Below are 19289 nucleotides of genomic sequence, written 5' to 3'. Positions count from 1 at the left end.
CTATTTTGAATTTACCATTTTATGAATTTTTTGTTTCTAATTTACTTCATTTAATCCTTTGCACTCCGATATTTGTTTTACTTATAAGTGCAGCAACTTAAAAGACATTTTGGACATAAATGATATAACAATTACGTTTCAATTTTAGTTTTAATAACACATACATACATATATACACACACACACACACGTATATATGTGTGTGTGTATATATACAGTATATACAGTATATATATATATATATATATATATATACACATACACACACACACACAAACATATATATATACATATGTATATTATATACACACATATATACATATACATATATACACATTCACACACACATGCACACACAGAAAGATTATTTCTCCCTTGGGGGAAATCTGGCTTTTTACAGAAGCTAGATAGACAAATGAATGGATAGATAGATATAGGTCTAAACATACACCATAATGAATGGGGGGAAAAAAAGAAAGAAAAAGAAAGAAAACTTCTGACTTGGCAGTCACACTGAAGCACAGAAAAGTAATTAACAGAGAAGGTTACTGAACATTACTGTGGTATAGCGGATCAGTGGCTCAGAAAAGCGGGCTGTTTTTAAAATAAATAATTGGCCTGCTCATTCTTCGTGGGAGTGCATGGGCACACACAGCATTGGGGGCTTGTGGAGTAATTGGGGTGAGATGCATCTGCATGTGAAGGTGCGGTCTGTCTGAATTGCATAACTGGCTTCCTGCGGTGCACAATTGAGACACTGTGCCCACAGAGCCTTTTAAGAACGAGCCAGAACGAAAAAGGGAAAAAAGAGTAAGACAGCGTAAGAAAAGATGAAGGTTAAAAGAGGGAGAGCAGAAAGGCAGAAATGGGAGACAGCTAATGTGAGTGGACAAGAGAGAAAGCAGACAGTTAGGAGGAAGTCCCTAAGGGAGCGTGTACGCAGTGCTCGGGGGCTGATGGCAACTATAGCCAAGTGACATGGGAGCTGGAATGGCAGAGGCACTGCTCAGTTGGAAACAACTTGCCAGAGAGAGCCAGTACACCTGCAGGATAGTGAGGCTGAGAGAGGCATTCTGCAGGTGCCGCCATGGACCACAGGGAGGCAAGCCTGGCAGCGGGAGTCAGAGGCTCAATGAGGTGCTCTGCCTCAAGCCCAGGCCTAGGAGCAGCAGTGAATGTCAAATAAACTTCAAATTAGGTGCTTCCTTGGCTGCAAGAGCCCTTATTGAGTTCTGTCAAAGAGCACTGTACCAGGCCTCATACTTTTAAAGACAGTTTCCTGCACTGTTTTAACTTTGTTTATATTGGATTTATTTATTGGATATTTTAACCTCCACACAGACAGTGTTCTTTTTTGGATTATTTATTTATTAGAAAATGTGCACTGCACTTTTTAACATTGTGTATTTGGACTTGTTATTAATAAAAGCACTGAGCACTTTACACCTTCCCCTTGCTTTGTGTGAATGTTCTCATTAGCTCGCTCATACCTCAAATGTTAACAGTGGTGGCGTCCTAAAAATCTTTTCACGCGTAATTAATAACATTAAAATGAAATGTTACATACTACGGCTGTGCGATATCTTAAATGTTCATATCGTCATTTATCGTCAAAATGTGAATACACAATACCATTGCCTATGCATAGGGTTACTTTTTGGAGGGTGGAGAAATGCTTGCAGATTACAAATAATAAGCAATTCTACCCAGGCAGTGCATATATCTACACAGGTGAGAAAAGTCTTAATTCACATAGGTGTTTTCACAACTAGTTTGTGTGAACCTTTTTTTCTCTTATAATTCTTGTGCGATTTCCAAGAAAGTCCAGTTTGTTTAAGTAAATGTGAAGACACTAATCACATCTAGACCCTTTGGAAAGTGTGGTCTCGGTGCAGTACCAAGTGAAGGCTGGAGTGGTTCACAAGAGAAATGAATGTGACCCAACATGGGACTAATCTAACTACATGAAATATTCTGGGAGACGTTGTGCAAGCTGTAGTAGTCATGTTAAGTGTCTGCAGTCAGTAATAAGTAATCTCATTCACGGAATAATGATTTGAGGGTTAACATGAACATTACAAAGAAAAAGGTAAAAATAAAAATATGCATACTGTAGGTACAAATGTAACAGAATTCACATAAAGCAGCACTGCTTGTGATTGGGTTGATCAAAATATATACAGAGGTAACAAACAAACAAACAGGGGTGCCCTGTGAGACCAACCAACAAACTTCCAAATCTTACATTATGAAAGTAATGCAAGTAGGTGAGATGGGACACATTCTAAATGCATACACTGACTTTGACATATCTAGTAAACATTAATCAAAAAATAATATTAACAAATACATACAAGATTTAAGACTGCAGACATGTAATTTGAGATAAACAAAAATGAAGTTCATACATTGGCTACTGTAAATAAGGGAACATTATAAATTTAACAGCAGAAATGGCTCTCTTATGAACATACACTCATCTATTAGAAAAGTGTTGTTTTCGTACCAAGTGTAGAAGTACATAATTTTCAAGTAGTCTTCCTCTTGTTCTGTAATAGGTGTTTTGTTCACTTAGCTGTGTTAAGTAAATAAACCAAATCATTAGAGAAAATGCAGCAGTGCCCAAAGACAATTGTTTTCGATCCTTCATATTTTTTTCATGAAAACATGCTTCTGCCCAATGAAAGAAATTCCACGGGAAACTTGTTTATATGTTTAAGTTCACTAGAAAGTCTTCAGTTGGAAATAGAAACAAAGCAACCAAACATCCCCTGATTTAGAACAATGTGACAATTTTCTTGTAAGGTACATGAGATAATAAAAAGGTGACAAATGCAGTTTAACTATCTGAGGAAATTTCTGCAAATATCTGAATTGAACTATGATTTTTATTTACATTGACAATGTGGTCTGCCAATCAGTCCTATTAGATACGTGATTTTATTTTTTTACCTAGCATTTGTCATTCTCCATCATTGTATATTAATCTGCACCAGTTTAGAAATTCCCAAAACTGTTCTTGATAGAAACGAAGATACAACTAACAAGTTTAGCAAACGTAAAAATATTTTAATATTGGCAGAATGGATATGAGAAACAGAGAGAAACTTTGCAGACTGTTTGTTTTGAAATGAGAAACAAAGCACTTGCCTGTTATGATGTACTCTTCCAAAAAAAAATTGTTTGCAGACTCTCCCAGTGACAAGCCCTCTCTCACTCGGAGACATTAGAACAGATAGCAGAATTAAGCTTTATTGTATGGCGCGCATACAGACTCATCTCAGATGGAATAATGAGCAAACAACAAAAAGGAACTCTTACATTTATTACAATTCTTATTACACAAGTCATTATTCATCTTCATCTGACTCAATATTTTACTGCTCAAGTTCTTCCCCTAATTAATCCACCTTTATCTCTGCCTGGGTGGGTGTCAAACTCTTCACTGTCTATTATATTTGTCTGACAGCCCATACCTGCACCCCCCTTATTTCTCAACGCTCAAAAATTATTTACAACCCAAGAGTTTACATTCCCCTTCTTATGCAGGGGCCCATCACTTCTCAACTTTTCCGCACGTCCACACTTTAATTTGAGAGATAATGGAGGTCTCTGGCTTATACAGGGTAATAAAAACATTTAAGCATGAGCTTTTAAACTCCTAACTCTTACATCTTAACACTTAATAAAATATAGTGTCTACTCTTCTCATTTATATATAATACTTTTCTAATACATAGAGATTACCAATTTTAAGAGTACAATTTTCTATATAATCACACTTTTAATTGTGAAAATAAGTGAAAAGCCACTATTGATGGATCATTGAGAGCATTAGTTTCTATGGCATTAAAATACAATAAATTTTCCTCACCTCCCATCTCACAAAATATTAAACATTCTGCTTGAAAAGACCAAAATAACATCATGTCTAGTTTTGTAGATCCCTAAAGATATGTCTACCACACTACTTGGTAACTTAATTAATGTGTCAATGGTAAAGAAAAACTTCCAAAAGTTTGCGTGCCAAGTTAACCCTTAAGTTAGTTCCCAACTGTGTCCCTGTGTTCTTACTGAACTCATTTTAATATATCCTGGTTAAAGTCTCAATCCACTGTACTAATTCCCTTCATAATTTTAAACACTTTAATCATAGTCTCCTCTTAATCTCCATTTGCTTAAACTGAAAAGGATCAGCTCTTTTAATCTAACCTCATAACTTATTTCCTGTAGGCCTGCAATCAACCTACTGTAGTTGCTCTTCTCAAATTTTTTTCCTAGCCCTGCAATGTCTTTTTTGTAGCTTGGACACCAATCCTGTACACAGTATACCAGATGAGGCCTCACCAGTGCATTACAAAGAAAGAGCATAACCTAATTTTCACTTGACTTGTACTCTACACATCATGCTATATAAGGTTACATTGTGTCAGTTTTCTTAATGGATTCTGAATACTGTCTGTAAGTTGAGAGTCGAGTCAAATATGACTCCTTAATCTTTCTCATAGGGTGTACTTTCACTTTTCAGGCCTCTCATGCTTTTTCAAATCTAATGTTTTTATACCCAAGTATAATACTTTACATTTACTCACAATATATTTTATCTATCACAAATCTTTCCAACCGTGTATGTTGTCTAGTTCCCTTTGTAATTTATTCAACAGATTCAAGATTATTTGCCAATCATCCTAGACTGGAATCATCTGCAAACCTAACCAGCTGCTTCTTTATATTTCTATGCAAAACATTTATGTATATTAAAAATACCAGCAGCCCTAGCAATGACCCCTGTGAGACATCACTCTTAACATGACCCAAGTCTGACAAGGTTCCTCGCATCAAAACCTTCTGTTTCCTGTGTGTGAGTTTACACCCTGAACTCCCACTTCTTTTAACTTGGTACCTAACCTCTCATGTTCGGCCCTATCAAATGTTTTCTGATAGTCAAAATTAATAAAATTGAATGCAACAATTTTGTTTTTTTTTTTTCCTTTTGTTGCTTCCTCAGAGAATTCCAGCTTATTAGGAAAACACAACATCTCTCATCTGAACTCATTCTGCCTGTTCAGTAAAACTCTTATTCTTGCCATGCGTTGCTCAAACTTTTATTAATAATTCATTCAATTAACTCAACTGTGATGCATGTTAAGCTTACTGGCCTATAGTACCTTGGATCTGCCCAATCATCTTGTTCATATAACAGTATAGTATTTGCTATTTTACAGTGCTTTGGAACTTTCCCACTGTGCAGTGACTTCCTAAAAATATGCATCAAGGGTTTATTTATGAACTTACTAACCAGTCCCTGTTATCGTTGGGAGGTTATCCACTTCCTCAAGTGCGCCAACCTCAGAATAATTCAGGTTTAGACCATCTATCGTCCCTATATTTTAATTCCACCTTTACAATTCTTGATAAACTTTATTTAAACTGACTACTCTTTTACCACAAATATACTGAAAAAATCTCTTTGGGTCTTTTCTCACTCTGTCTGCTATATTCCTCTCCAAATGCCTTTTAGCTTTGCTAATATCCTTCTTAATGGGTGCGCTAATGCTGTCATACTAACTACGATTCACACTGGAGTTATACGTCTTATAAGCCTTATACAACCGTTTCATCCTTTTTGTCCTACTAATTCCAAATTTTGGATATATAATATTTATTCTGCATTATATATAAAACATTGTTAAATGTTTCACTGCTCCTTTACTGTCTCCACACTTAAAAGCTTATTCTAGTCCATTACACTTAGACAGTGTCACATCTGCTCAAAATCTGCCCTACAGAAGTTAATCTTAACACTTTTAGTCTTTGCATTTGCGCTTTTCCAAAACACTGAGAAATGTAACATATTATATTTAACTTGACCCCAGTGGTTCAATCACCTTTTCACCCAAAATTCTACTCAGATTATTACAAATGACTAAATCCAGACAGGCTTCCCCCACTGATTACATCTATAAACATCTGCTCTTGTACTCTGGCTAAGATGGACATTGAAATTACTGGTTGCGTTTATAAAACTCTCCTAAAATTAGGCCTCTTTCCTTAAAGCTTTCTAGACAAACCTAGACATCCTCAACAAATACTGGTCTGATAGTCCAACTGAACACAACTTGCAAAAAAATCAATCAATGTTGTACTTATCCATATCTTTATTATTTACTCAGGTTTCTGTTATTGCTATAATATCAAAACTATGCACTGCTACATACAACACTAAGGAAAGCTATTTTTAAATGTGTTATTTAAATTTAACATTTTCCCTTAAAATTTAGGTTACTGTGCATATTTGTTTTTACACTATTGCTCTTTCCTTCATGTACAGTACTAAACCTGACCTAAACTCCCTGCCAGCCAATTCCCTAGTTTCAACTAACCTACTCATACGCCTCCCCAATGGTTCAGATGTAACCATGGTCCCATGTGCTCCAGGAGGAGTCACAATGTCCCATAAAGCCTATGCCTTCTATCCTCCTGTACCAAGATTTGAGCCACATGTGAAGTCTTCTAATCTCCTCAATCTTATTTGGATTGTCAGAACTTCGGAGATTACCTTGCCAGTTCTGCTCCTCAGCATGGCACTGATCTCTTTAATTTTGGATTGCAGAACTAACAGACTATCCTCATGTATGTCATTTGTTCCACCATGGACAATGACTACTGGATCAACCCCCTCTCCGGCCAAAAGCCTAACCACCCTTCCAGGAAAGACTCCCACATATGCACCTGGAAGGCAACACATCATGCAAGACTCTCTGACTCCAGGAAACTTGCGCTTCAGTCTTCTTAATAATAACGTCCCTAAGTATCTCAATATCCATTGGAGCTCTTGAACCATGCTTACCACCTCAGAATCTTTTCAGACGCCATCCAGCTCCACAGGAATCTGAAAATGGTTTGACACTTCCAATTCTTGGGTTGATGCTCTCGACAGTACACAGTTGTCACCTTGCGTTAATGTGATCTACCTATCTCTACCTGTTTTTCTTCACCACGTTATGTGTGTAGTCTCTCTCTAAAGGACCACTGGGCTAGGCCCGTAAATTATCTACTACAGTGCAGGCCAGCCAACTCTTTCTCTAGTTCAGTGACCCCGACCTCGTGGTCCTGGATCAGCTGGCATCTCCTGTAGATGTAGCTTTTAAGAAAGACAGGATCCTCAAAGAAGTCCAGCATCCAATAGGACTTGCATTGCACTGGCCTCATTATTAAAATTTGTCTTTGGGTTATGCTACAATCTTTATTAAGTTTAGATGATTTGACCTAAATAACGAAAAAATAAATCAGTTTAAAGAACTACTTCAGTTATTTAACTGCTTCTGGCTCATAAAGCTCCTGTAATTTTCTCCACATCAACTGCCTGCCATTTGTCTTTCTTCTCCTAATTTACATACAGAGATTTCTCCAGATTCTCAATAATTTAATAACATTACGAAATGGAGATAATAATATCCCCAATTTCTTTGGAATTTTATGTTGAGGGACTTTATTCTAAAATTGTTACACTATTTGACAGAGAATTCCATCACACAGTGTTGATAACCATCCCCTGATCCTAACTTCTGAGAGACTTTTTATGCCCAATCTTCTTACTGACCTGTTGTCAATTAACCAAATTAGCCGTGAGGCGTTACATCAGGTGATTTTTTTTATACTCATTACTCAACTTTTCCAGTCTTTTGAAGCATTTTGCTGGAATCAAATTAAAAAATAAGAATATGTTTTTCATAAAACTATAACATTTCACAGTTTCAACATTTGATATTATGTCTTTGTTTTATTTTCAATTAAGCGTTATAATTATTTTGCAAATCTTTGCATTCTGTTTTGTAGATACATTTTACAAAGCCTCCCAACGTTTTTGAAAATGGAGTTAAACAAAATTCTTTTTCATGCCAGTCTTTGAAATAATTGTGGTTTATTACTACACATAAAGAAACATTATATTCTGTTAATTGCTTGAAACATCCATTAAATTCTGAGGACATCTTGCCACAATATCTCTGAAAAGGATGTTTAACAATTAAATCCATCAATCCAGGGATGTGCCATTCCAGCTAGCATTGGGCACAAGGCAGAAACAATCCCTGGACGGGGCATCAGCACATCGCAAGATGAATAACAGCACTCACATACACTAGTGTCATTTTAGCATCACCAAATCCCCATTTTCTGCATATCTTTGGAAGGAAACTGAAGCACATTGTGGAAACCCACCAGGAAAACATGTAAACTGCAGGAAGGGAACACTAGTGACTTGAATTCCTGCGAGACAGCAGCGCTACCCCTCTGTCACCCCATGTGTGTAATTATTAACAGTATTCATTATTTTAACAAAATTAACGATTTATCTGTAATACATACTATAATGCATTTCATCATGAAAGTGATATCAAGTATAAATCTAAGGATTCTAAATGTGCAGAGAGTTGGAATATCATACATTTAATGTGTTCTGTGTGGTGATCTATTGCTGCTGCTGTCAGGTCAGGAGGAAGCCCCCGAAGCATGTGGCGATTAACAACTGGGTTTACGATGGTCTACTTTATAGATAAAGTAAACTACGGGATTAAATTGGACATTTCCACTTTAATCACAAAATACACCTTTTCACTGTGTCCTTAATTTTTTTCACTGTGGCTCAAATACAGTGCTGTACATTATGTGGCCGTTGTAAAGGTGCAAAAAAAAAAAAAGACGGCATAGAAGATAGTTTTTGAGATTTTAAAATGTATTGTGTTATTACGATGTATTAAAAAATGTATTGTGTTATTACGATATGCGACACTTGAATATAAAAGCACCATGAATGCATTTGTATGTCGGCATTTTGCTTCATCACAACGAACAATTCATCAAACATCGAAGCAGGCATATCAATCTTGTAGCATCCTCAAAGTGTATTACTATCACATGTAGACAGTAAACAGAGACTCTGATGTCACATTGCAACTTTTATCACACTGCACCCCCCCGACTTTTTGCTGGTACTGTAACTCGTATACGTGTTGCGTTAATTTCTGAGGACGTGATCAGAGGATGCATCAAATGAATGCCGGGAACGCGTGGAAGCCATGATTCGTGTGCGTACACATACTGAGCATGAAGTATAAATAAGCCCTAAAATGAAACTGCTCAGAAAACTAACACAGGGAGAACATGCAACAGACAGCATCTGCGAATGGTAATTCAAACCATGATGCTTTAAACTATAAAACTGCACTCTGTGAAACTTCAAAGTTATACTATGAGCAACACTTACAAATCAAGTGTAGCATCAGGTTCTTTCTGCAAATGTGTCATTCTCAATAGACTCAAAACCGTGATATTCTGTATCACTATAATTCTGTATCACTATAATTCTGTAACTTTTCTAGGAGACACTGAAGCATATACAGTATTTTCTTTTCTGAAGTAGACATTTCACTAGTATAAAGCTCATGTTTTCCTGAGGGTCATCCAAACACTTCCCATGCACTCTGACAGAAGCTTGTGAGTAACTTTCCATGAAGATGATCTATCACACAAGTAATATATTTGTCTTTTATGCACAGCTTTGGCATGAAATTTGAATGAGCAATCATAGTCAACTATACATCATGGGAATGCTCTGAACCTCAACTATCAAATGGTTCGGCTGTGACTCACTGCATGCCTTAGTATATACAGTACATGCGCAAATCACATATTTTACTAATGAAACAACAAGAAAAATTATCATTTGAAAAGAAGCACCCTTAGGAATTTAAAAATACCATTATTGCTTTTGATTGACTTGTGGGTTGACTGCAACATATACATACAACTTTCAAACATGGCGGGAATTTGTAAATAAGTGGCTACAGGTTTGCAAGACAGTGATAATGCTAGCTGTATGGAGACGAGACAAACAGTAAAGGGAGAGCAGAAGAAGAAGTTAGATGTGACAAAAATAATTGTTGAGATGGATGTGGGCAGTTACACAACTGAATAAGAAATGAGACAGAGGTACAGCAAAATTAGGAAAGGTATCTAAGAAAGTACAGAGTAGATGAGTGGTTTAGACATGTGATGAGGAGACAATGAACATGTGAGTGATGGAAATGGAAGGACAGGAGAAGAGAAAGCCAGTGAGTGCAAAGCAGAGTTGGATGTATGAAGCAAAAGAAGACTTGAATTAAAATAGTTCAATAGTGATTGGAGAGTAAGTGCAGGACCATGCTATATGGAAAGGGTAGATAAGGTGCAATGACCCCACATAGCAGTAGGAATTGATGAAGAGAAGTAAGAAGGTGGCTGGTGCTTTTCACATGGAGCAGATTCTGCTTATTTTTGTTAGCTACTTAATTTCAACAAGTGAAATGGGGAATAAAGTAAAAAGTAATCTGAAAGGTGGACAGAGTGAATTTATTCAGCTAGAAGCATTACGCACATCTGAATCTGTTCCTCTGAGAGTCGCAGTCAGGGCAGCTGGTGGAACGGTCCTTACGGATGACACTGTAGTTGTGACCCGCTGGGCTGGCTACTTTGAGCAGTTGTTCAAAGTTGATCCTCCGGCTAGGACGTTGGATATCTCTGGGTCCACGGTTCTTGAGGCTGATCCTCCAATTAACTGTGAACCACCCAATCTCACGGAGATTGCACAGGTGGTGAACCAGCTGAGGGGAGGAAAAGCTGCAGGGATCTGTGGTATCCAGGGTGAACTTCTCCAGGCTGGTGGTAAGACTGTCCTCTTGGCATTGCAAACAATCTTTGCTTCCATTTGGGAGACTGGCATCATCCCAACTGACTGGAAAACGGGACTTGTCATCCCTATCTGGAAAGGGAAGGGTGATTCGCCTGGATTGCAGCAACTACAGGGGGATAACACTGCTCTCGGTGCAGGGTGAGGTCCTTGGTAGGGTTATCCTCAATAGGATCTGTGATCACTTACTCACCTACCAGTGACTGGAACAGTCTGGTTTTACGCCTAAGAACTCTACCATCGACAGCATCTTGGTTCTCATGGAGCGCAAACGCGAATATCGGCAGAGATTCTTTGCAGCCTTTGTCGATTCTCGCAAATCATTCGACTCATTTGATCAAGCTGCCCTGTGGGGCATCCTAAGGGTTTGCGGGATCCCCTTGAGGTTGCCGGATATCATGGCCAGCCTGTAAATTGATACTGTGAGTGCTGTGCAGAGTGGAGGCAGGACCTGTGCATTTTTCCCAAATGATTCTGGGGTTCATCATGGGTGTGTTCTTGCTCCTACACTGTTCAATGCTTGTATGGACTGGGTGTTAGGCAAGGTCGTATAGTCTAGCAGCTGTGGTGCATCTGTTGGTGAAGAAAGATTCACGGATCTTGACTTTCCGTGAAGATCACAGCATCGTCAGCAGTCAATGGAGGCTCTAATTGGGGAGCTCAAGAGACTAAGCGAGGAGTATTGAGTGTCTGGGTTTGCGAGTGTCCTGGATAAAAACCAAGATCCAGGACTTTAATGACCTCTTGAGCACAGCCATCAGCAATGTGTCTGCTTGCAGAGAGAGTGTTGACCTTGTTGAGAGGTTTACTTACCTTGGCAGTGACATTCATGTCTGTGGTGACTCTTCCTCTGAAGTCAGTAGACAGACTGGGAGAGCATGCGGAGTCATGAGGTCGCTGGAAATGGTGTGCATGGCGCTTCCAATATCTATGCAAAAGGACGAAGGTCCAAGTCTTTAGAGTCCTGGTGCTTCCTGTCTTGCTATATGGTTGCGAGACATGGACGCTATCCAGTGACCTGAGACGAAGACTGGACTCCTTTGGTACTGTGCCTCTCCGGAAAATCCTTGGGTACCGTTGGTTTGAGTTTGTGTTGAATGAGCGGTTGCTCATGGAGTCCCGAATGAGGCACATTACCTGCATTGTGAGGGAGCGTCAGTTATGGCACTACGGCCATGTGGCACCTTCTCCGAGGGTGATCCGGCTCGTAAGATCCTCTTTATTGGGGACCCGAGTGGCTATACCAGGCCAAGGGGTTGCCCACATAACACCTGGCTGAGGCAGACAGAGGGTCATTTTCGGAGGGTGGGACTGGACCACCTGTCTACATGGGGGGTTGCAGACTGGGATGCCGAGTTGTTTCGTCGTTTAGGGGGAGCGGCTATGCACTATACCAGTGCATGCTCCCCAACTTGACTTGATTAGAATGTATTTAAGAATACAACATATTACAATGTATTTCAGAAGTGACTGAAGACCCATCTGTTCTGTGGATATCTTTTTAATGGAAAAGAAGGCAGAAAAACTTTATGCTGCGATTCTTTATATTAAATGCTTTATTGATTGTAATCTATGCTTGTAAATGTATGAGTTATTATATCTTCACTTGTGGTAACCAACTTATGTTATCTGTCCGAATACACTTGCTGAAAAAACAGGACCTAGCCTAGTGGTACTCACTTGTTTACCTCTAAGCAAATACACGTAAATGTAAATTTATGCAACGCATTGTATGCTCACTTCCCATTTAGCAAACACCAAAAAGTATTAGACCCATGTAAGGAAGGATTACATTTATTGATCATACCTTTGCTGAAGGAAACTACATACCCTGAAATGGGGAAACACTTTTGTACGCCACTAAAACACATTTAAAAGAGCAGTTTCTGCAGTAACATTAAGTAAGGTTAAAGGTTCATGTTATGCAAAGCTTGAAATTTCAAAATCTACAACTGAAAAGCACTGGCAAATTTGCAGATTTGTAAATTTTAAAATGGAGAAACATTCTGTGCAACTTTCAACAGTTTACTCTTTCAATTTTACTTTTGCTTGGACTTGTATATTTTATATATTTTCCTCTTTTATTCATCTGACAGCCAGTCAAATGCCCGGTGCAAGTAAATCAGACACCTCAAATAGCTCACACAAATAGCACCCTTCTCCTGCTGCTTTAGTTAAATTAACTATTAGAATACAAAAAAGCCACTTCTGTAAAAATAAAAAGGGAAAACAATTATATAAGCAAGCATATGACTGAACTGACAAATATTACGTGCAGATTATTATTGTAAACAACCAATGTTAACAACTTGTAGCTAATCGGTGTTCGAACTAAATAGTTAGTTACATGGAAAAGGTGCACCTGACCTAAATGATGAAAACATAAGGCTCTGGTGCCCAGCCCCAGATATACACAATCGTGTCAAGCCCCTAATCTTCACGTCTAATTGTATACAAAATAGCCCGTGATTAATGGTAAATGGTTAATTTAATGTACCAGTCTTGCAAATCCTACTCTTCAGATTTTTATCCATGTGTAATACAACAGAACAACAACAGAGGTCCCTGCAAACCCTACAGACTCCCTTGGAAGTGAAACTGCAGTTGATCTGCAGGCAGAAGACTGGATAAATCTGGCCACTAACAGTGAGGATGGAGCAGGATTACAGTTTTCTTTGCGTTTTGGCTTATCTATACCTGATGAGTCACTTTTACTTCCATATATCTTCAGACTAGAATTAAAATCTAAGCTTACATGAGGCTGACGTTAGTTACTTATTCTCAGTTCTTTCATCTTTCATATCCAATTAAAAAGTAAATCAGCTCCCTTCTAAATTCTTATATATTCATACAATTTTAACAAATTACTGATTCAACTGATATTAACACTAGAATTACCAAAGCCTATGAAAAAACTTGTAATACCAGCCCACCTGAAATCCCTTTGCACCTCTCCGCCAGCATCTTTTGTCTTGAGAATGTGTCGTTTAACACAAGCAGCCTACTATCCCATCCCCTCATCCACCGCCGCAGCTCAGTTCACAAAGAAGGTTCTCAGTGCTCAGTGTTTATGTTGGACTGAACTGCCTTGAGTTGTAGAGGGTAAATAATATATTGTCATTTGTAATACATAAATTTCATGTGTGTTCCGTGTCTATAACAATCTATGTAAACACATCATTAAAAAAGCAACGTTTTTCATCTTTTAGTAATAAATGACAAAATGTAGACATGAACTGTATAACGTGTGAAGGCTGAAGTCCAAATATCAAATAAACACTTTCACTAAACGTACAAGTATAATACAGTATGTTAAATCCGTGGTTCAGTGGTAAAAACTGCTGATTTGTAATGAAGAGGTCGCCAGTTTGATACTGGCTGCCTCGCAAATTTACTGTTTTGAGTAGTGAGCTGCTCTTATTGTTAATATTAAACAATAAAAACATACATTTGATTTGTGTCTGCAACAGCCGGTCTAAATTTATAGCACTTGTACACCTTAGTGTTTTATTTTTCCAATTTTATTCTCTCAGTCACAATCGCAATACGTTTTTTGTTTTCAAATAATATTATATTAGTGCAATGATGTTTTTCCGATTGGTACTATTCAGGTCATAAAATAATTTCTTGAAAATGTCACATATTTGTCTTTTTTTTTTCCCCCAGTGCTACGTTGACATTATGGACCAGAAGGTGTGAGCTTATTCAGTGCGAAAAGGAACACGCAGGTGTCCAGTTGCTGTGTCCTACAATATGCTTGACTTAGCGGCGATGGATGTACTGGCGACCTCTTGATTACAAGTCAGCAGTTCTTACCGTTGTGCCTAGCAATCTGCCATATCAAAAGCCTACTGCTTTCTTTTTGTTCGGTTATATTCTCAAATAAAAATGCACTTGTTTTGTTATACTTGTACCTTTTGTGAGTAATAAAAACACTAAAATAAGTGTTTATTTAATATTTCGACTTCAGGCTTCACACATTATACACAAATTGTAATGTAAGGACGACGGTCCTTGTGTGTGTGGGAACTGTTACCATTTGAATTTGATGATTGTATATAGTATGGAACTGACCCCTCTCTAATATTCCTCTATATCTCCTGGAGTACAAAAGAAACACCACCATGCACCAACATGTGGAAACTGGGTAATATCAGGGAAAAGAAAAAAGACATGGTAATTGACTACAACTGCATGAAGGTATGCGAATGAATATGCTGCATTAGTGTAACAATGTTTTCCGAAATGTACTATACAGGTCATAAAATGAATTATTCCAAATGTCATGTATACCTATGTCTCTTTTTTTTGTCAGTGTGGCTTTGACATCATGGACCATACTAATTCATAGTGAGCAGGAACAGTCATGAATAAAACTGGGGAAAAAAAAAAAAAATTCACATCCACAATCATTCTCAGTCACACACATCACATCCACAGTTTTCCTAGTTCCAGTCTCGTTCACGCACAAGATCTGATACTGTTTTCAATCAAAGAGGTGGTATAACAAAATTAGTTTCTCTGTTATACTACATCTTTATCTGAAAACTGCGTCAGCTTGGAAAGGGGTTTGGGGGAGGGGAGTGGGGTGGGGTTGTTGTGGGAGCGTGAATGTGAGTGAGAGAATAAAACTGTAAAAAAAAAAAAAAATGCTAACTTTGACATGTACTAGAAATTTACACCGGCTGTTACAGAAACAAATCAAATGTATGTTTTTATTGTATAGTATTAACAATAAGAGCAGCTCACTACTCAAAACAGCAAATTTGGGGAGCGGCTGGTGTGGAAGGCAAGACCCCTTGACTGGGAGTTAGCAGTTCTTACCATTGCACTGACTGCCTTTTCTTCTTCAGTTATATTTTTGAATAAAAGTGCACTTGTTTTGTTGTCCTTCTACCTTTTGTGAAAGTGTTTATTTGATATTTGGATGGATGGATAGATAGACAGACTCACTTTATTAATCCCAAGGGGAAATTCATATACTCCAGAAGCAGCACACTGATAAAAAAAAACAATATTAAAGAGTGATAAAAATGTAGGTACAACAGGCAATAATAATGTTAATACTTACCAATGGGTGGAATTGAAGAGTTGCATAGTATGGGGGAGGAACAATCTTCTCAGTCTGCCAGTGGAGCAGGACAGTGACAACAGTCTGCCTTATACACTTCATGTCTACATTTTTTCAATTATTACTAAAACATGGAAAATTATGTGTTTTAACAATGTATTTACATAGATTTTTGTAGACACGGAAAACACATGAAATGTATGTATTCCACATGACATTATTTACCCTATAAAGCCCTGAGAACCTTCTTTGCGAATTGATCTGCGGAGGTGTGCAGGGATACCACGCTGCTTGCTGTTTGTGCTGATTGACATATTTACAACACAAAAGACGATAACAGAGAGGTGTGAACGGATTTAAGGTGGCCCGGGATTACACGTTTTTTTGTAGTCTGGTAATTCTAGTGTTAATAGCTAGAAAGGAAACTTAATGCAGTTGCTTTTATTTCCAGTGGTAATACCGAATGTGGTTTTATGCTGGCATTTGTCATTTTGCATTAATAGTTATTTTTCAACAGCTACTTATTGGTTGCTACATTATTGGGTATACTATCAAATATGTTATGTTTAAGAAAACTGAATAACAGTTAGTCACAGACCCTCCACTAATGCAAATTACTCAATGCTATTTTCAACCATCAGTTAAACTGCATTCTTACTGTTACAAAAATATTTAATTAACAAAATGTGATAACTGACTCTTGGATGAAATAAATAAAAATGTGAAATGCTCCAATTTTTATAACAGATACTCACATGAATGTTATGCCAAGCATACATTTTCTAAGTTACTTTATAATATACTGGATACCTTTTTGAAGTGTTCATGAGGTATATAGTGTGATGAATTCAGTAGGCTAGTATCAAGGGCTCAAGCATACTTCCAATTCAAAATCCAGGTTTGCAGGTAACTTATTAAAAAGTCAACTTGTTTTTCCAATCCTTTTTTGGGCAGAGAGAATGAGCAGTTACAGCACCAATGGCAAGAGAAGCTCTTAAGGTGAAGAATGAGGCCATACATTAGATTTGACAGACACGTACTTGTATGCTGAAAAGGCAGCAGATACAGAGATGGTCAAAGTAAAGCAAATGCCTCAGTGTGGATGGAATTTGGTAAAACCATAATGAATGACTTATAGTTGTCCTTATGGTGGCTCAAGAAATTTCAGTCAGATGTCACTCAAGCTGTTTTCAGCAAGAATGAGGAAATGCTGACCTGAACTGAGGATGTTGTGAAAAGGAGAATGCACCACTGGTGTTGGTTACACCTCTTTGGCTGACATTATCTAAATTAACTAAAAAAAACTCTGCAGTGACAAGGCAACATGGGTGAATAAGATCCAATTGCAAATGCTGAAGGCACAGAAAAAACACTAAAAGGTACTTCAATTTTGTATGAGAGGAAAGGACACAAACTAAGAACTAGAAGATTAAAGTGACCGTCCTTTTAAAAACGAAGAACAAAAGGGTGTATTCCAACTGAAGAAAGAACACACCACTAAATTTCTCCCAGGGTAGCTATGCCATGTAGATTAGAGATTCCATATGGCAACTGAACTTTAGATTAATAGGAGAAATATGGACTAACAGGGCTGTCTTCTGCAGCATGCAGCAGCAAACACTGGACAGAATTTACAGAGCAACAGTTTTGGTCAGATTCTTGTCTTAACTTGAATCTGTTTAGTGTGAGTAACAGATTCTGAAAAGGATAAGTCTTGGTTCTTCTGTTCATGTTTTTCACTAAAAGGATATTAACAATGGATCTACTGATTAGACAGTATCCAGTTTTTAAATATTAGGATTACATTTTTGCTGTTTGCAAATGATTGTTTCCTCTGGCCTAAATGACATAGCATTTTCAAATGATGATGTTTTCAAGCAGGGATGTTTGTGTGCATGCGTGAGAGACAGATTTTATGTCATTCAAGTGGTTACTGGAATATAAAATAAACACTTCCACAAAGGTGTAACGAAACAAGTGTGCTTTTATTCAAGAATAAAACTGAAAAAAGTAAAATTCAAGTGACAACAAAATACCAATAAGGCATTATTCACCAGCTTTCGTGTCTGCTTATATCCTTTCAGTGACATCTTGTACGAGTAGCAAAAATTTAAACCGGCTGTTACAGACTAAAATCAAATGTATGTTTTTTATAATAGTAATAATAATAGCAGCTCACTACTCAAAACAGTAAATGAAGGGAGCACCCAGCCTCAAACTGCAACCTCTTGATTACTCTGCACCAGTCAAGCTGACATATTTAGTTTGTGTCAATTGATATTTGGGCTTTAGTTTTTACACATTGATAGAAACATGTAAACTGAATCATTTCTTTGGTTATATTCTTGAAAAAAAGCACTTATTTTGTTATACCTTTTATGAAAGTGTTTATTTGATATTTGGATTTTAGTCTTCACACATTATACACTTAACGTCAGCATTTTGTCATTATTACTATACCATGAAAAAAGTTTCTGCTTTAGTTCGTTTCTTACCCCACATTTCCTGTCATCCTACATTGATACAGATCGTTGTAGACAAGGAACACACATGAAATGTACGTAACCCAAATATATTATTTACTGTACCCTATACAATTCTATACACCTAATTCCCAGAAAAAAGACTCTCTCTGAGAATTTTGCATCTGACTTGACTTCAGCTGCCATGATGGGGGATGAGCTAGCAAGCTGCTTTTGCTGATTGAGTCATTTGCAAAACAAAGACACTGATGAGGAAGTGTAAGGGAATTTAAGGTGACCAAGCATTACAAATATTTCAGTAGGCTTCAGGGATTCTAGTGTCAAGTACAGTGGTACCTTGAGATACGAGTGCCCCAACATACGAGTTTTATGAGATACGAGCCATCACTAGGTCGATTTTTTTGTCTTGAGTTACGAGCCAAAATTCGAAATATGAGCCATCAAAGAGCTTGTCACTGAACATTCCGAGGAACTGATGACAGAGGAGTTGACGGAACTACAGACGCAGCAACATATGGAGGTTCTGCAGGAGATCAGTATCGCGGAGGAGGTTATCTCTTAAAGTAAGATAAAGGAAGTGTTTGCAATGTGGGGAAAAGTTTAGAACTTTAAAGAAAAGAAACACCCTGAAAAAGTTACAACTGATCGTGCAGCGGCACTATTTATTGACACTTGCCTAACGCTTGACTTTATTCAAAAGAAACTGATCGTGGAGCAGCGCTATTTAATTACACTTGCCTATCGATTGACTTTATTGAAAAGAAACTGATCGTGCAGTGGCGCTATTTAATGACACTTGCCTAACTCATTTCAGAAACTTTCTAAAGGGGAGAACTAAACAAAGCTTCTTGGACAGGTTTCTATTGAAACGCCCAGCGAATGAAAGTGACAAAAGCGTGGTAAAAAAAGCAAAAAAAACTACTGAAGAAGAAAATTAAGTTAAGCAAAAGTGAAGTGAAAGAAAAAAACATTACAATACGCTAATCGGCTTCACCAACATCTATTT

At 37.6% G+C, this 19289-nt stretch overlaps 1 protein-coding gene across 2 annotated transcripts in view; it reads right to left on the bottom strand.

Moving 5' to 3' along the window:
* The window catches only part of LOC120523539 (SR-related and CTD-associated factor 4-like), a 440470-nt gene that overhangs the window by 223014 nt on the left and 198167 nt on the right, over positions 1-19289 (bottom strand). The gene's annotated exons all lie outside the window — the stretch shown is intronic.

Source organism: Polypterus senegalus, chromosome 2 (genome assembly GCF_016835505.1).
Source record: "Polypterus senegalus isolate Bchr_013 chromosome 2, ASM1683550v1, whole genome shotgun sequence".
NCBI classification, from domain to species: domain Eukaryota; kingdom Metazoa; phylum Chordata; class Cladistia; order Polypteriformes; family Polypteridae; genus Polypterus; species Polypterus senegalus.
Note: the sequence above shows the minus strand (reverse complement) of the source record. Positions and strands in the feature narration are given on the sequence as shown.